The sequence below is a fragment of the Pollicipes pollicipes genome, unplaced genomic scaffold (assembly GCF_011947565.3).
Source record: "Pollicipes pollicipes isolate AB1234 unplaced genomic scaffold, Ppol_2.1 Scaffold_4002;HRSCAF=4701_pilon_pilon_pilon, whole genome shotgun sequence".
NCBI classification, from domain to species: Eukaryota; Metazoa; Arthropoda; class Thecostraca; order Pollicipedomorpha; family Pollicipedidae; genus Pollicipes; species Pollicipes pollicipes.
Window position 1 is genome coordinate 23,417,607 of NW_023596420.1, and position 15,839 is coordinate 23,433,445.

Below are 15,839 nucleotides of genomic sequence, written 5' to 3' on the forward strand. Positions count from 1 at the left end.
CCGCACGCGGCAGCGATAACCTTCAGCTGACCTAGCCTGTTTACCGACGTAGTCTCCATCGGCGCCCGGGGCTTTGCGCGACGTTGTGGTTAGCGCGCACCACACGCCCGGCCGCTTACATTGGCTGGGCTCCGTTTGGCTCCAGCGTCCTAATCCGCCATATCGTTTCGCGCAAACAGAATGCGGTAGAATTGCTGGTGCTCTCTTTTTAACGGTCTGCCGGCGCCACGGGAGTTATGATAATGTATGGGTGACGTCGAACACCCGTGCATCATGCGTCCGTACGAGGTTTCTGCCTTTCTGTTCCGCAAAATCCCCTTGTTTTTTGTCCCTCGCTTCGACCTGCGTCTCTTGCGTCCCTCCTCCTTGTGCGCCTCATTTCTCAGTCGTCCTCGGTCAGTTGGACGTCTCCGACCTGCGTCCTTCCCCCTTGTACGCCCCATTCCTCAGTCGTCCTCGGTCAGTTGGACGTCTCCGACCTGCGTCCTTCCCCCTTGTGCGCCCCATTCCTCAGTCGTTCTCGGTCAGTGGGACGTCTCCGACCTGCGTCCTTCCCCCTTGTACGCCCCATTCCTCAGTCGTCCCCGTAGAGCCCCCGCGGCCCCCTCCTGCCTCCGCCGCTGCGCCCGCGCCCCATCGCCTGTGCGGAGGGTGCGGAAGGGGCGCGCGATTGGCTCCGGTCGGCGCCTACTTTGAAACGCCGCCACGCGATTGGCCAGTGCCGTCCTTGGCCGCGGCTGGAGCCCTTTGTGTCCGCGCTGCACGTGATCGCCGTGTGGGCTGGTGTGCGCGGCGGGTAAACAGGGCTCGGCCGGGTGGACGATACACCTCTGTCGCCAACGTGCAGGCTCGCGAGTTGGTCGGGACTGTGACGAGCGGCTGGGTGCGGGTGCAGTGCGGCACACGACTGAGACTGTCCGCGGGCGCTGTGCAGACGGAGCCGAGCAACACGCGGTCGTACAGTAGCAACTGGCGCGTGCGCCGGCATATCCTCCGGCTCCGGAGCACGCCCTGAGCACATTCAGGCGCTGCGGTGCGGTGCGGTGCGCTGGGGCCGGTGCAGTGCGAACTCTCACTCGAGGGTGTGGACGTGCGGGAGCTGCTGTGATAAGAGCGCGTCAAGGACCAGCGAAATGGAGGAGAAGCCTGCCGCTTCGGGCTTCTGCCATGTCGGTAAGGTCATCCACGGCAGTCGCTGTGTCCGGGACATGTACGGGTCAATTGGACGTCAGACGACATTCTGGCCGTCGTTAATCTGCATGAGTTGAGCCGGCGCGGTGCAGGTCGCCAGCGACGCGCCGAGTCCGCCGGCCGGCGGCGCGCGCCGACAGCGCTGATGCTGGGCCACTCGCCGGCAGACAGGACGGCCCGTCGTAGACCGAAGCGAGCCGGTCGCCCGTTAGGGCAGGGGATGCGACGTGACGTTATCCGCGTGAGCACGGTCGCGAGGGGAATGGGTGACAGGGGGGCCGCGAGAACGTGACACGCCGAATCCATTGGGATGGCGGAAAGGCAGGGATAGGCTGATGGCAGATGATTGAAATCCGTCCTTTTATACACCGGACGAAGTCCAGGGAACTTGGAACGGGGTGCGTGTCGCCGGCGTCGGTCTCGCACTCCCCAACACGGTCTCAATCAACGAAATATAATGTGAAACGGATGCGATATTGACATCAGCAGACGAACAAGACATTTGTATACAATATTAGCATCTTAAAATAGCTCTATTTACCTCAAAATGACATGATGACGTCAAAACAATAACATTGTGTGGCCCCGTGCTGTTCCGCCCGGTTCTCTTCTGTCACCGACCGTTTGTAAGGTTCCGCACATGTGACTGAGCTGTTCATCAAATGCCATCAATTGTCAGCATGAGACTTGCCGGGCTTGATGCGCATGCAGTTTTCATCAGGTTGGCAGTGATTTTGTGGTTACGTGATGTCATCGTACAATCAGTTGGAAGTTTTGGCAATCTTCACGATCTTCGAATAATCAACTGCCGGTCAAAGCGCAACTTTATGCGTCGGTTGATGCGAACTGGGCGGGGCAAGCGCCATTTCTTGTCATTGCATGGCCCACGCTGATGAATGAAGGTGCTGAATAGATTCAAAAATGTCTGGTGATTGTACAGATACTAGGTTTGTGTAGGTTGCATAATATGTGCATTTTATTCCTCATGTTTAGGAAGTGCGAGGTTCACGTCTGCGATGCCACGACGTGCATCTCTGTCCAAAGCATTTGTGATGCTTCGCTATTATCAGAGGGCAATGCATCTTGCGGTTGTAAACGCAGTAGCTTGACTTGCCGCACGCAGGTGGCCCTTCAGTTCATCGTATTTTTGTATCGGTTGTGGTTGCTGTGGTGAACTTTGGTTTACATGGTGACTCAGAAAGCACGCGGACATTTTGTGTATGGACCCGGAAAGGCGTGCTGAATTTCCTCCGGGCCTTGTGGCGTTTGTTACAGAAGCCAGGAAACCAGCCTGGAGCTAGAATGCCCCGACCCAATGATGTATTGAGTGGGGAGAGGGAGCAACGGGACACGTGCTCCCTCCGTTACCCAATATCGGCATACATAAATATGCATGTGAATAAACGTCGATAAATGAGGAATCGTGGTAGGCACTTATAGCTTGTGAGATTAAAAACAAGCGTTGTCATAAGCCTCACGATGAATTTCTTGCTGTTGCGGCGCGCTGAAAAGATTTATTCGGTAAGAACACAGTTGTACCACCTCCCATTGCTAAATCCTACGCACGCCCCTGCTCTGACCCATGGTTCATCCGAGCTTCCGTCGCTGAGCCCTGCATGGCAGGGGTTCATGCCAATAGTATGGGACTATGTAGAATGGTCCCACTGGAAAAAGTGATAACCAATCAAAGCATTGAAGCTTGAAGCTGAAAGAAATATTCTGCTGCTGCAGCTATTTTGAGGAAGCAATGCTGCCCAAGCGGGGAGCAGTAAGGTGCCAAAGTACTGGGCAGTGGGAGCTACAAGTTCAAAGAAAACAGCCTTTGCGCATCGCACTGCCATCAACGGAATCACTGGCGGCCGCCGACATAACCGCGCCGCTTACCTCTGCCCGCAGGGTGTCTCAGTGAGCTCTGGCTGCGAGGGCTTGACCCGCGAGGTGAGCCGACAGGGGCGCGCGCGCGCCGCCGCCGGTGGCGCCGCCAGCCGGCCGCCGCCGCGACCACAGCGTCGACGCCGACGCCGTCGTTGCTAGATGTCGCGAGCATGATGCGTCGGCGGGCGCCCGCCGTTGGCTCGCTGTTCGATGTTTGCCGTGACGGGTCCAGAGTGGTCCGGTCGGTGTCCAGCTGGGCTGTAGCATTAGCGTGGCACCGATTGGAGGCTGAGGCCGACAGCAAGGAGGGTGCAGGACACAGCGGTCGTGATGCCCTGAGCGCCGTCGAGTGTAGGCGGCTGGGTCCGCGGAGAGTAGAAGGGAGGCAGCTTGCGTATATGTCGCACGAGAGCTCGGTTGTTGAATTTGTACCAGCAATCTTACGCATTGGAATGCATGGACAATGCGCTCGCACGCTCATAGGCTCGAATCAGCATATACCGCAGTTGATGTTCGAAGGTAGTGCTTTCTCCGAAGTCATGTTTAGAAAGGAAGCTTGCATTGACTGTAAGAAGGCTTCCCAACCTCAATGTCCGTGGGTATCCCACCGGAGCTAGAATGATGCTCGGACCGCATGTTTTGTTCCGTTACACATGTGAACGTTTGTGGTGTTATCGGAAATGCCTTAAACTCCATGGACATATCTCCCGGTGCATTCTGCTCCTGAAGTCGGCACGTATTGGAAATGCTCACTTTTGGGCATCGCCGTTGCCTGTTCGTTATCACAGGCATAATGGTGTCTCCGTAGTCGTGGACGAGATGATTCGGGATCCGCACAAATGCCGAGTCGCCTTGCAACAGAAAACAGCTGGCATTTGACGCCACTAGTCATCAAACCCGTAATTACGACGTAACATGTTGGCTGTTTCCACCCCTTTATCGGGCTGTTAATGTTTCCTCCTTCTACGGATGAAATGTGAATAAGGAATGTTGAACGAATTGGCTGCGTCGCATCAAGTAGTACTGAGGACTCGGCAGCGTTTGTGTGAGTCTCACGAGTGCTCTCTTCTGCTGTGGAGCAAGGCGCTTCTTCAGATCGAGGACAATGCCGGGTGTGCGGTGCATCCGGAAGGTTTGTCTAGGGCTCCTGGCAAGCGTTTCATATGAGCCTTGTCGGGACTGCGGCGCCCCATTGGGATGCTTCGTTTCGGAAAATGTTCGTTCCTCAGTGAACCGTGTTCGGTTCGTTGTTTATGTGCGACGAGCAAAAACGCTGCTCGCTACAAGCACTGCAGTTGACATCGATGGGCGCGGCGCCCTGGCAACTGAACGGGCTATCTGACGCAATCGGGTCCAGCCCTGCCGCCAGAAAAGTTATGATGACATTCTCGCATTCCTTTCACTCCACGGGCGGGAGGGTTCTGTTCACCCACGTCCTCTTCTGAGTCAACCTGCTGAGACTACTGAGACCACGCTGTCGCTGGCGACGTTCAGTGGAAAGCCAGGCTGTCCTGGAGGCCTGTGGTTGCCCAGGCAGTCCTGTCTGGTTGTCCGGGCAGGTCTGTCTGGTTGTCCGGGCGGCCCTGTCTGATTGTCGGGACAGGCCTGTCTGGCTGTCCGGGCGGCCTTGTCATGCTGTTTGTGTATCCCAGTGAAGCCGGACTCGATCGCTCCCGCTGCTGCCGCCGCCGTGAAGTCTGCCCGCTCTGGAGCGGAGCGTTGCGCCGTCGCAGAGCGTCCCCATCGATCGCCGCCGTCGCCGGCGGGCCCGGCCGCTCCGCGCGGAAGCATCGCCAGCGACAGTACCCCGAGGACGCCGCGCGCCGCCGCCGACGTAATTTTAGCCGGCAGCCACTTGGCGTTGTCACCGCCGCCGCCGCCGTCGCCTCCGCCACTGCGTGGCGAGAGATGCGCTAGTGTTGGTCGGTCTGCGGGTAGAGCTGGGTCGTGGGGTGACTGTGTGAGCCCGTCGGCGAACGACACTCGGACAGCGATGGGGGCGTGCAGGGAGAAAGGTGAGCGGCCTTGTGCCGGTGTGTGGACGCTGTGAATGACTGAGGGGGTCCCAATGGGTGACCGAAGCGGTCGTCTCTGATGTCCCGGAGCGGAGGGGCGTGGCCGCGGGGTCCGTGCTCTGCTCCGGACTGGGCTGGGCGTCGGGCGCTCTCTGAACTGGGCGGCGGTCGGCGGCTCGTTGTAACGGCGTGCCCCCCCCCCCCCCCCCCTCATCACCCGGGCAAGGGTGGGCGGAGCGTGACGGCCGGTTGGTCCCGCCGTGCTGCCGTGCCGCCGCCCGCTGACCGGTCACCTGTGCACGGACACCTGTACCCCGGACCGAACCTTTGTTTGTAAACACGCGCCGGCACACGCTGCGTAGTGCGTATTGATTGGCGTGCGTGGGGGCGGGCGGTGCCGGACGGAGCCTGCGCCGCCTGTGGGGCGGCCGCCCGGCCGGTGCGCCGCCGGACCGGCATCGATCGCGTCTGGAGCGGCCGCCGCCCGATTTGGGCCAGCGGCGCCGGTCGGCCACCGAGCGGGCTTACCGGACGGCTCGGGGCGGCATCGGCACCGACCTGCGAGGCGGGTCCGACTGACCCTTGGCCTGATCCCTGAGCGCCGGGCCTGGACTGACCGGCTGAGCGGAGCCGAGCCTGACGGCACCTCGTGTGCGTGAACACTCGGCCTGGGCGTGGTCTGATCCGCGGGGTCTCCCTCGACGCGCCGTGGAGTGCGCCGCGGATCCTCGCCGACTGCCGGCCAGCCCCCCGGGCTCGCCTCGTCGCTCGGTATTAATGTCCACTCAGCTTCGTTCAGCCTGCCCGGTCGTAACGCCTCAACTCAATCAAGTCCGGCGGTATGGGGGCCGTCACCGGGTTGGCGGATGGCATGCTCTCGGGCTCCGGCCATGTCGGCAAACTATCCAGCATTGACCTCTTGACCTGGTGACCTTGACTGACGGGCTGGCTGATTGAAGAGCGTCCCTGACCGCTGGGCCGGACCCTTGTTATCCCCGTAAGCTGGCGCTATTGGTTGCAGCGCACGCTCAGTCCGTTGTCTGGCCTGCAGCGGCATATGCGAAGTCCCGCAGATCTGCGACAGACACAAACTGGCCGGGACGCCGTTGTTTTGTTCGTGGCTGAGTTCGGACCAGTCCAAGTCGCGGGACGAGGCGCCGCTGTGTGAACGGGCCTTGGTCGCCGGTGCGCCGGAGCGGCTGCAGCGGTCGTGCGGCTTCAGCTGGGCCCCGCCAGCTGTTGACGTTGGCGGGCGGCTGGCGGCGCCGGGGCGCTGTTCTGCCGCTGTGTGAACGGGCCTTGGTCGCCGGTGCGCCGGAGCGGCTGCGGCGGTCGTGCGGCTTCAGCTGGGCCCCGCCAGCTGTTGACGTTGGCGGGCGGCTGGCGGCGCCGGGGCGCTGTTCTGTCGCTGTGGGGTCGGGGGTGGCGGCGCGCGACCCGCCGCCGCCCGGGCCGACGCTGGGCGAGCCGCTCCCGTCGTTTGCTGGGTGGCCGCCGTCGCCCCTGCAGCCTGAATAAGCGAATCAACGGAGGCTGGCTGTGGCTGGCGCAGACCGGAACGGAACCAGCGCCGCGGCCGCTCCCACAGCACGACACCGGGGACTTCCACATCAAACTCGCCGGGAGCAGCGCATTCCGACGGGGATGACCGATCGGGCCCCTGGGCCCAGCCCTCTGACCCCCGGCAACAGCGCGTGCGGCCGGGCCCGGCAGCCGGGGCGGCCGCCGGTGACAGCGCTGGCCGCCGCCGGCTCGGTCGCCGGCGGCCTTCCTCTGCTGGCCGCAGTGCCAGCGGCCGAAAATAGCGCGCCTCCACTGGCGGCGGCGGGACCGCGCCGCGGCCGGCAGAGCGGCCGCCGCCACTGAGCTGAGACTGCCCCTCGCTGCCAGGTAGGACTGCCGGCCGGCCGTCTGTCACACGGCGGACACGTGCCGGCGGCCGGCGCGGGCTCCGGGCCCGACGCCGGCCCGGCCGCTCCGGCAGCCGGGTCGCGTGACGCCCGGCGGCTGGCGGTGGGCTCAGACCCCCGGGCGTGTGGGTGGGCTGTAAACTGCCGCTGCAGCTCAGCGGGGAAAGGAGGTGTTCTGTCGATCCCTTTGTGACGTGGAGCTGGACCCCGGGCTCACCAACATGTAAAGCGGGTTCGGTTGACGACTGGTGGCATAACTGCCATCGATTTGATTTCCATTTCAGAAAACGACGGTGTAAGATTTTCATACAGCTTGCGTAAAAATATGTGCATGTGGTTTGGCTGGGTTCACGAAAATGACCCTGAATTTGATAAATTCTGTACCGAAATGGCGTTGGGTTGCAAGTACAGCGAACGTTCGTCGTTTCGGGCTCAGAAAGCCCCCATGGGCCTCCTGCAAACGCTTACCTCCCCAGAATAGCTCCTGGCCGACTTGGCTTCTACCCGCCGCTCTCTGCCGATCTCTGACCGAACGTGTGACGTCACGGCCATCGTCAGCTGACTGCCGGCCCGGCGTGGGAGGAGAGGGTGCGGCGGCGCACATTCCGGGCCGGCGCGCCCGGCCCGGCTCGGGCGCCGGGCCGCCTGAGTCACCGCCCGTGTACCGTGATTCACGGGCGTCGGCGGCGCCGCGTCAGCGGCGAGCCGGCTCGGGCGCGGCGCGGCCGCGGTGCGGAGGGTCTGAAGCCGCGCCTGGGGGCGGCGCGGAGATGGCCTGTGCCGAGGTTACGCCCTGTCAGCTCTGCTGGCACAAGGGCGTGTCTGGAGGCGGAACACGCCCGCTAATGGCGCCCATGGCTGAGGCTCGACGTGCTGGGATACACACAAGGCGCTGGTTGTGTGAACGTGTCGGCTCGTCGACGCTCCAGTTTGTTACCAGGCCAGCGCTAACCAACTCCGACGTCTGGTCGGTGTGCCGAGCAGCGAATGCCACAGGTGCCATCCATTCTGCGATGGCGAAACCTTTTGTTTAGCTATGTGGGACGTGCTGCGGTTAGTCGACCCTTCCAGTGTAGGCGTTTGTTGGCAGTCCATGTGGCCGACCCTCCCACTCGGGCCTCTTCCCGTGTGGCGGTGACTTTTGCAGCCAGTTTGTCGGTCGGCGGGCCCCTGGCGCCTGGCCTGGGCGGCCGGCCTGGGCCCCCGACCTTGGCCTTGCCGTCCCGTGCCGGCCGGCTGAAACGCGGCTCGGCGGGGCGCGGCGAACCGCGACTAGCACGAGGAGCGGCCACCCCCGTCAGACGGGCGCCGGCCGCTCTGGGGGCTGCAGCTGCATGCATGCACTCTAAGCGTGCACTGTCCAGCCCGTGCTCAGCGGTCGGCTCGACCCGGCAACAAGATGTGGAAGACATTCCCCGGGTCCCGCCGGTTTCCCCGGCCCGGCGACACGGCCGGGGCGGGTTCTGCCTCCTGGGGCCGCCCGGGGGCCCCGGGCCCCGCCGGTTTCCCCGGCCCGGCGACACGGCCGGGGCGGGTTCTGCCTCCTGGGGCCGCCCGGGGGCCCCGGGTCCCGCCGGTTTCCCCGGCCCGGCGACACGGCCGGGGCGGGTTCCTGCGGGGACTGTCCCGGGGACCTGCAGCACCGGGTCCCGCCGGCCGGGCCTGCGTGAGCCGGGAGCGCGCCCGCCGGTCCTCGGCGCCCCGGTGTCCCGTGACGCAGCCTCGTCAGTTGTCCGGCCGCGGGGCGCGGATATTTACTTGACGCGGTGCCAACCGGCGGTCGGGATCGATTCGCCCCTTCGTCGGCTGTGCAGTAGGACCGTGCACGGCTGACGGCGCGGAGCGGCCCGCACCACGGAGTCACCACGGACCCAGGTAGGCTGGCCTCGCCCATCCGTCAGGTCCCCGTCGGACTGGGAGTCCCGCGGGACCTGCCGCCCACGAGAACTCGGTCTGATCGTGGTGCGCCGACCCTGCCTGATGGCGACAGTGGCCAGGTTGCGCAGACCACGCTGTCAGAGCGGCCCAGGTGAGTGGCGCCCCCTGCACGCGGCGCTACGTGCCGCTGACGTCACGGGAGCAGGTGCCGCGGGGCCGGCGCGGCGGCGGCGGCCGCGGCGCGCCGCCACTCGCTCTCTGCCCGCCCGTCTGCCGGCCCGCGTGTCCGTGTGAGGTGCCGGCGCCCGAGTCCAGCGCAGCGCCCGCAGTGCCAGTCCAGTCGCCAGCCGCCGCCATGGGACGTCGTAACCAGCGCTACAGTGCCGTCGAGGAGGAGGACCTGCCCGAAGTCGGCTGCTGTAAGATGCCGGTGTTGGCTCGGGGAAGGGATGGGACGGGGCTGACAGCTGTTGCGGGCGGGCCGCGGCGGTGCCGCCAGTGCGCCGGTGCGCCGGCGCTGACTGACCTTTCGGGGTCACGCGTGGGGACCGTGGCCGGAGCTCCGGCGCCGGCCGCTGGGCGTTGAACCCGCACCGCCGCCGGCCAGGAGGAATGCTCCCATTAGGTGCGCGCCGCGCCGCCCGCCGCCGCCGCCGCCGCCGCCGCCGTCGCCGGCCGGTGCGGAGCCCGCGTCCAGCACGACCCGATCTGCCGTATGGCGGGGCGGCCTGTCATACATTTACGCCCGTGCCGTCCTGTCGCTGCTCTGCCACGCTGCCGCGGCGCCGCGTCCAGTCGTTGGTTGGGCGGCATTGCAGCCCGCCGGTCCGCTGGTCCCTCGGCCGTCTCGGTCGGTGGCGCGGCCGAGGGTCTAACCGACCGGTCCGCTGTTTTGCGAGGTTTCCCTGACTCCACGACGCGCCGGCCGTCTGTCGCAAGCAGGAATGTCTGCCAATAGTCCAGCGGCGGCTCATTGGGCGGCCGGCGTACAGCGGCGTGCAGCGGCGGCCGGCTGGTGTGCGATGGTCGCCGTCGGCGGCCGCGTCGGTCACTCCCTGCTATTCTGGACACGGCGGGTCTTTGGTGGTGTCTGCGGCCTGCCCCGCGGGAGGATCGGCTCAGACCGTGCCCGGCGTTGGCTGTTTGTTACGCGCTCTGTCGCCGTGCACGCCGGCCCGGACACGTCACCGCCGCGGGGCCGACGGCCGCCAGCTGTGCGACGCCGCCCGTCCGCCGCCGGGTAGTCGGACTGTCACGCCTGTGACGGATGGCCGCCGGCGCTGAACCAACGAGTGCAGGCGGCGGCGGCTGCCGGCTTCACGTGTGCAGCCGCCCCTGATTGCCCGGGCGGCGGCGGCGGCGGCTGCCGGCGGCGGCCCCGCCGCACCTTTCGCCCTTCACCTGCCCGGTTGCTAGGCGACTGCCAGGCACCGCCCAGCCTGCCGTCGACTCGTCGACGCTGTCTCGGTCAGTGGGCGGTGGCCTGCGGCCGCACGGAGCGCCGTGCGTCCCCCGGCGCCGCGGCTGCTCCTGCCGGCCCAGGGCTGCCGCGGACGACCGACCCGCCCGTTTGTGGGCACGGCTGATCTCACGGGCAGTTGGCGGTCTGCCGGTTCTGGGCACGGCTGACCGCACAGGCAGCTGACGGTCTGCCGGCTTGGGGTATGGATGACGTCACAGGTAGCTGACGGCATGCGCCCTAAAGCCCAAATAGAGCCCAAATAACCAACCAACCGGTCCGCCGGTTGGGGGCACAGATGGCGTCGCGGGCAGCTGGCGATCGGCCGGTTCTGGGCACGGCTGATGTCACAGGCAGCAGCTGCCTGTCCGCCGGCGTTGGGCACGGATGACGTCACAGGCAGCTGATGGTCCGCCGGCGTGGGGCACAGATGACGTCACCAGCAGCGGACGGTCCGCCGGCCGACACGTGCGCGGGCAGGGGGACTCAGTGCCTTAGAGTGCCTGTAATGCTCCGGAGTGCTCGAATTACTGCGGGCGTTGTGAGCCGCGCGTAGCAAATATAATGTTGCTTTTGCATGGCTGAAAATCAGGAGTTGCCCGTGCCGCCTGCTGCCTGCTGCCGCCGCCCACGCCGCCCTTGCCGTCGCCATTTGCCCATGTTCATACTCATTCGCTTTTCGTGTTCATTTGGTTGGTGCTAATCTGCTGGGGTACCGTACGTTGGTCTTTTTCCAAATGTATTATGAAAGACTAGCTCACAAGAATGGATCGGTTCTATGACACTCCATCGGCATCGGCCAAAGTAGGAGTCCATCGACCACTCGGCATGTGAACTGGGTACGATATGACTGGGTACGATATGACTGTGAAAACAACGCGTGGTGCAACCAGGTAAATTGATGTTCCATCTCAGTTTGATAAGGCTAATGCCTGTGCATGAAGTAGCGTCGCCAAAGTTGTGTCTACTTGGATGCTTTGTTAAATGCCTTTTTGGTAAAGAACCGGTTAATGTTACAGTGTTTGATGTATGTTACAAGGCCACGTGGTGTGGCCTTGGTCGTGGTCTGACATCACTGCTGCCAGAGACCAGCTCCACGTGCACGGGGCCATGAGCTCGGGCCTTTTGGCGCGGCCCAAACACGCGATCGCTGCAGTGGCCTCACTCGGCAACCCCAATCCGTTGACGGAAAATGTCCCTCGTGGCACGCGAGCCGGACGTGTTTTTTTTTTCTTCTTTGTATGGCTGCAGCCCATGCCGCGCTACAAGGCGTCGCTGCCGGCAGTCTGTGGGTCCAGCCGTGCTGCCGCGGCCGGCGCCGGGGCAGGGGGCGCGTCCAGCCGTGACAGCGGCGCCGCCGCGTGCCCGGCCGTGACCGGCGGCAGGGGAGCCACTCCGCCTCTCCCACGGTCCGGCCGGCAGCGCACTGCTGTGTCGGTGCTGGGGCGGTCGGCTGCGCAGCCCGCCAGGCTCCGGGTCCGGGCTGGCGCCACCCCAAGCCGGCCGTGACCGGTGGCAGGGGAGCCACTCCGCCTCTCCCACGGTCCGGCCGGCAGCGCACTGCTGTGTCGGTGCTGGGACGGTCGGCTGCGCAGCCCGCCAGGCTCCGGGTCCGGGCTGGCGCCACCCCAAGCCGGCCGCGAGTTGACGTCACTGTTGGGGTTCGGGGCTGACGTCCCTGAGCGAAGGGCACCGAAGGACATGCGATTTGATCCTCAAGTGGCCTCTGCTCTTGGGCACTAGTCGAGGGAAGCGAAAACAGCGTGCTCACTGGACTCTTCCATCTGTGACACGCGCGTGTCAGGTGTCAGTTTTTGTACAGAAACTTGACCGGTTCGCATGGTTCAAGGGGCATCGTGTTTCGGTGCGTTCTGCCGCTGTGTGGAGATAGCGTCAGGTCCGGCGGGGTCGTCCCGGTCAGACGGGAATGAGTCCTGTCACGGAGCAGTCGCACGTGGCAACCCGAGAACCCGGTCAGCCGACACGCTGCTCATCTCACGAACAGTGCTGAGGACCTCGCCAAACGTTTCGTTGGTCGTGAGGCGTATCGCCTGCTCTGTCATGGCCCGCCCGAGCATTCCCCGCCCGTTATATGGCGGGAGAGGGCTGAAGCTTGCGTTTACATGGCCGACATCGGCCGTGCTCGTTCCGTGTCGGGCGGCCGGCCGGAGCTGAGGTGGCCAGCAGCCCGTCAGAGGCCATGTGGGTGCTGTCGGCTCGTGGCCCGCTGTCGCCGGCGCCGCGTGGCACCGTCGGTCAGTGTTGCCGGGGGCAGGAGGGCTGCCGCGGCGCCGGCCGGCCCCCGCGGCAGCGCGCACACGTCCTGCGGCACGGCCGCGGCTCCGCTCGGTTATGCTGAAGACCGCGGCGTTTCTGAGAGGAGAGAGACGCGAGGCCGCTTTCAAGACACAAGGGTGTGTTGCCAGTAGCAGCATGAACGCCTGAGACGACAGGAAACTTGGTGAAGAGTTGTGATGTGCGGAGGACGCACAGCGTTCAGATCCGCGTTTGCTGCGGTCGCCGTCAGTCGGGACTCCCCCGTGGCTGACCTTCCCCGACCCCGCGCATACCCGACCGGCAGCCAGGTCACGGCACCCGGCCGGACGGTGGCGTCATCACCGGCACCGCCGCCGAGCTCAGGCACAGCGGAGACCGCCGGAGACCAGAGCGAGAGGCCCACTGCTGGGCCGTGTGTGTTAGCACGTGTTGCACGTGAATCAGCAGAAACAGCTGTGTTGTTTCATCAGTGCGTGGTGTTGTTGGGGAGGCCTGCTGGTGGAGAACTGAAAAACGGCGGCAGTATGTGTTTCGCCTCAAGTCGCGGCGTCGACACCGTCCATAGCGCTAACTTACAGAACCTAATGAACGCTTAATTGTGAGCATTTAAGATACAGATCATCGCTTTGTCCGCCTCAGTGTACATCAACTCTCGCCATGATTGGCCATTTTTTTCGCAACGCGGACTGATGGGGGGGGGGGGGGCGTTGATGTGACCCCTTCCTGGTGTTTCCAAAGTAATGAAGATAGAACTTTGGGGAAACCACCAGGAGGTTATTCTGAATGATATCTCGCGATTGGTACTGATTTTGATGCTGATAGGTCAATAACTGACCCCATCATGGCAGGCCAAATGTCCAATTTTCCAGAAAACCTTACTTCTTCAGGTTTATAACATAACATTATACCTGCGAGACCATGCGTTGTGGCGACACGAAGCATAAACAGGCGTGTTTCTAGTTTAATCATAAATGCTTTGGTGTACATTTGTACGTGTTCTGAGTATCCATTTATGACATATGAATCCGTTAATGTAGCGATGTCGGCCCGCCACGCGCGTCCCACGGCATTGTTGGTTACCGTCCGCGGCCCGCGCGGGCCGTAGCAGTGTTCCTCAAAGCTGCAGCTGCTCTGTAACCAGAAAAGCTTTAGAACACGGTTTTGGTGTCAAAACACGTGCAATGCATCCCCATGGACTACTGAAAATTTGGATGCGATCACACAAGGCAGGCTGCCGGACGTAAGAGCCATCTGAAGGGTGTGGCCGTCTCTGTGGAGAGCGTTGATCCGTGTGAGCCGCGCCGGCGCCGACGACCGCCTCAGGGGTGTGTGGCTCCGACGGTGGCCTCCCTGACTTCGGCCGGAGCCGGCTCTGACCCGCCCCTGTCGCCGTTGCAGTGATGGAGATCCTGCTGTGGCGCGACCCGAAGAAGTCGGGCGCGGCGTTCGTCACCGGCCTGGTGGTGCTGGTGTCCATGCTGTACTTCTCCTTTATCTCGGTGGTGGCCTACTTCTCGCTGGCGCTGCTCACCGTCACGCTCGGCTTCCGGCTGTACAAGACGGTGCTGGGCACCGTTCAGAAGACCAACGACGGACACCCCTTCCAGTGAGTACCTTCTGGGAGTAGATCTCTTCCAGTAGGGGGTACCTCCGGATTTCCAGGAAGTGTGGCTCCGCGAGCGACGCCCGTGATGTGTGTGGCTTGTGTGTGTCGCCCCATGCGGGTGAAGGCGTGGAACCAGTGAGTGCGGACCCCGGGAGGGACATCTTCTGTGGGTGACTTTAGGGATGCTCCCCCGCCCGGGGATGGTTGAGGCCTCTTAGAAGTGTGTCCCTTTGGTATCTTGGGTCTGATCTGGCATTCGGACTTTATCACAAACAGTGCTTGATCTGTTTACCCAACTTTCATGTGGTCCCGGCGGTGACTGGTCCCATATCACGCGATAACGAATTATCAAGGCGCAGATGGGGTAAGCGTATGGTTTCCGCAATGTTTGGTTTCTTATCTTGGGAGCGCTGGAAACGTCAAGAACCCTTTCGTTGACTGATGCCTGGTCATGCGTACATATGCACATACACGGCAACGGCCACACACACACAGACACACACACAGACACACACGCACGCACGCACGCACGCACGCACGCACACGCGCACACGCACACAGACAAAAGCCTCCCAACGTTCAACGTCAAGTGAAATCGATGCCTAAATTAGCATGGGCGAAGAAAGTGAATATCTCTAAGCTTCGAAATGTCTCGTGCACGATTCAGTCGGCAAATTTTTATGAGGAAGTGTAAAAGGAACAGCCTTCGGACCAGGTTTAGATGAGAGCTTGCCCCTTCCATAAAATTATAGTGTTTTAGCGGGGGGGTGTATTCGGCGTCGCTGTTGCTTAAACTAGTAAAAAACAGCCCAACCTTCCAAAACGTTACTCCTTTGCTTGTTGTCATTCCATAAAGCATTGCTAAGAGGTCCATCTCGCAGCGGGTGTAGCCACTGATGACTGCCAGGTCCCTGGTGACTGCGGTATGAGTCGCGAGGGGTGCTCCGCGTTGCTCACGCTCCATCTGTGTGTGCCTGAGCACAGGTGTGAAAGCCTACCACCGACAGTGCCAGTTTTTGCTTGAGGGCACTGTTGCGTTCTCGCGGAGCACCTGTAGAATGACCTCTAAACCTGCCTGGGGAGGTCGTTGGCCCGTATTGCTACGTCTCTGATGACAAGGCGACGCAGCCTCTCCCTTCTTTGACGGCGAACCCTCCCACCTGCATGTCCTACAACGTCCGTCGTTTTGTCCGGGAGGGGAAGCCTGCCCGACAGGCACACATTTGGAGGGTTTCAGTCGTAAGTGGGGCGCGGCTGGTGTCCCCTGAGCCGCCGGGCAGGTCGGAGGGCCGGCGACGGGTCGGCCGGCCCCCGCGCCGCCGCGCCCCAGGCCGCCCGACTCTGTCAGTCATCGATCGCCGAGCGTCGCTGCAACAGCGCCGCTCGTTACACGGGGCCGTTATCGACCGTCATTACATGCTCCACGGCCCCGGCGGCCCGCCCAGCGGCGCTGAATGACGCCCTCAGCCGCGGCGGCTCGGCATCGGACGGGGACCCTGGGACGGGGACTGCTGCCGCGCGATACCCGGCTGTGTGGGATCAGTGGGTCGGGAGGTCGGGATGCTAACGGGGATCACACGGTCCCTGAGCCCGCTCGCAACGCCCAAAGCGTCGAACGGAGGGCATTG

At 63.3% G+C, this 15,839-nt stretch overlaps 1 pseudogene; it reads left to right on the top strand.

The window, feature by feature from the left end:
• The first annotated feature begins 1,059 nt into the window (after positions 1 to 1,059).
• Positions 1,060 to 15,839, top strand: part of LOC119093814 (glycogen phosphorylase-like) — a 36,982-nt pseudogene continuing 22,202 nt past the window's right edge.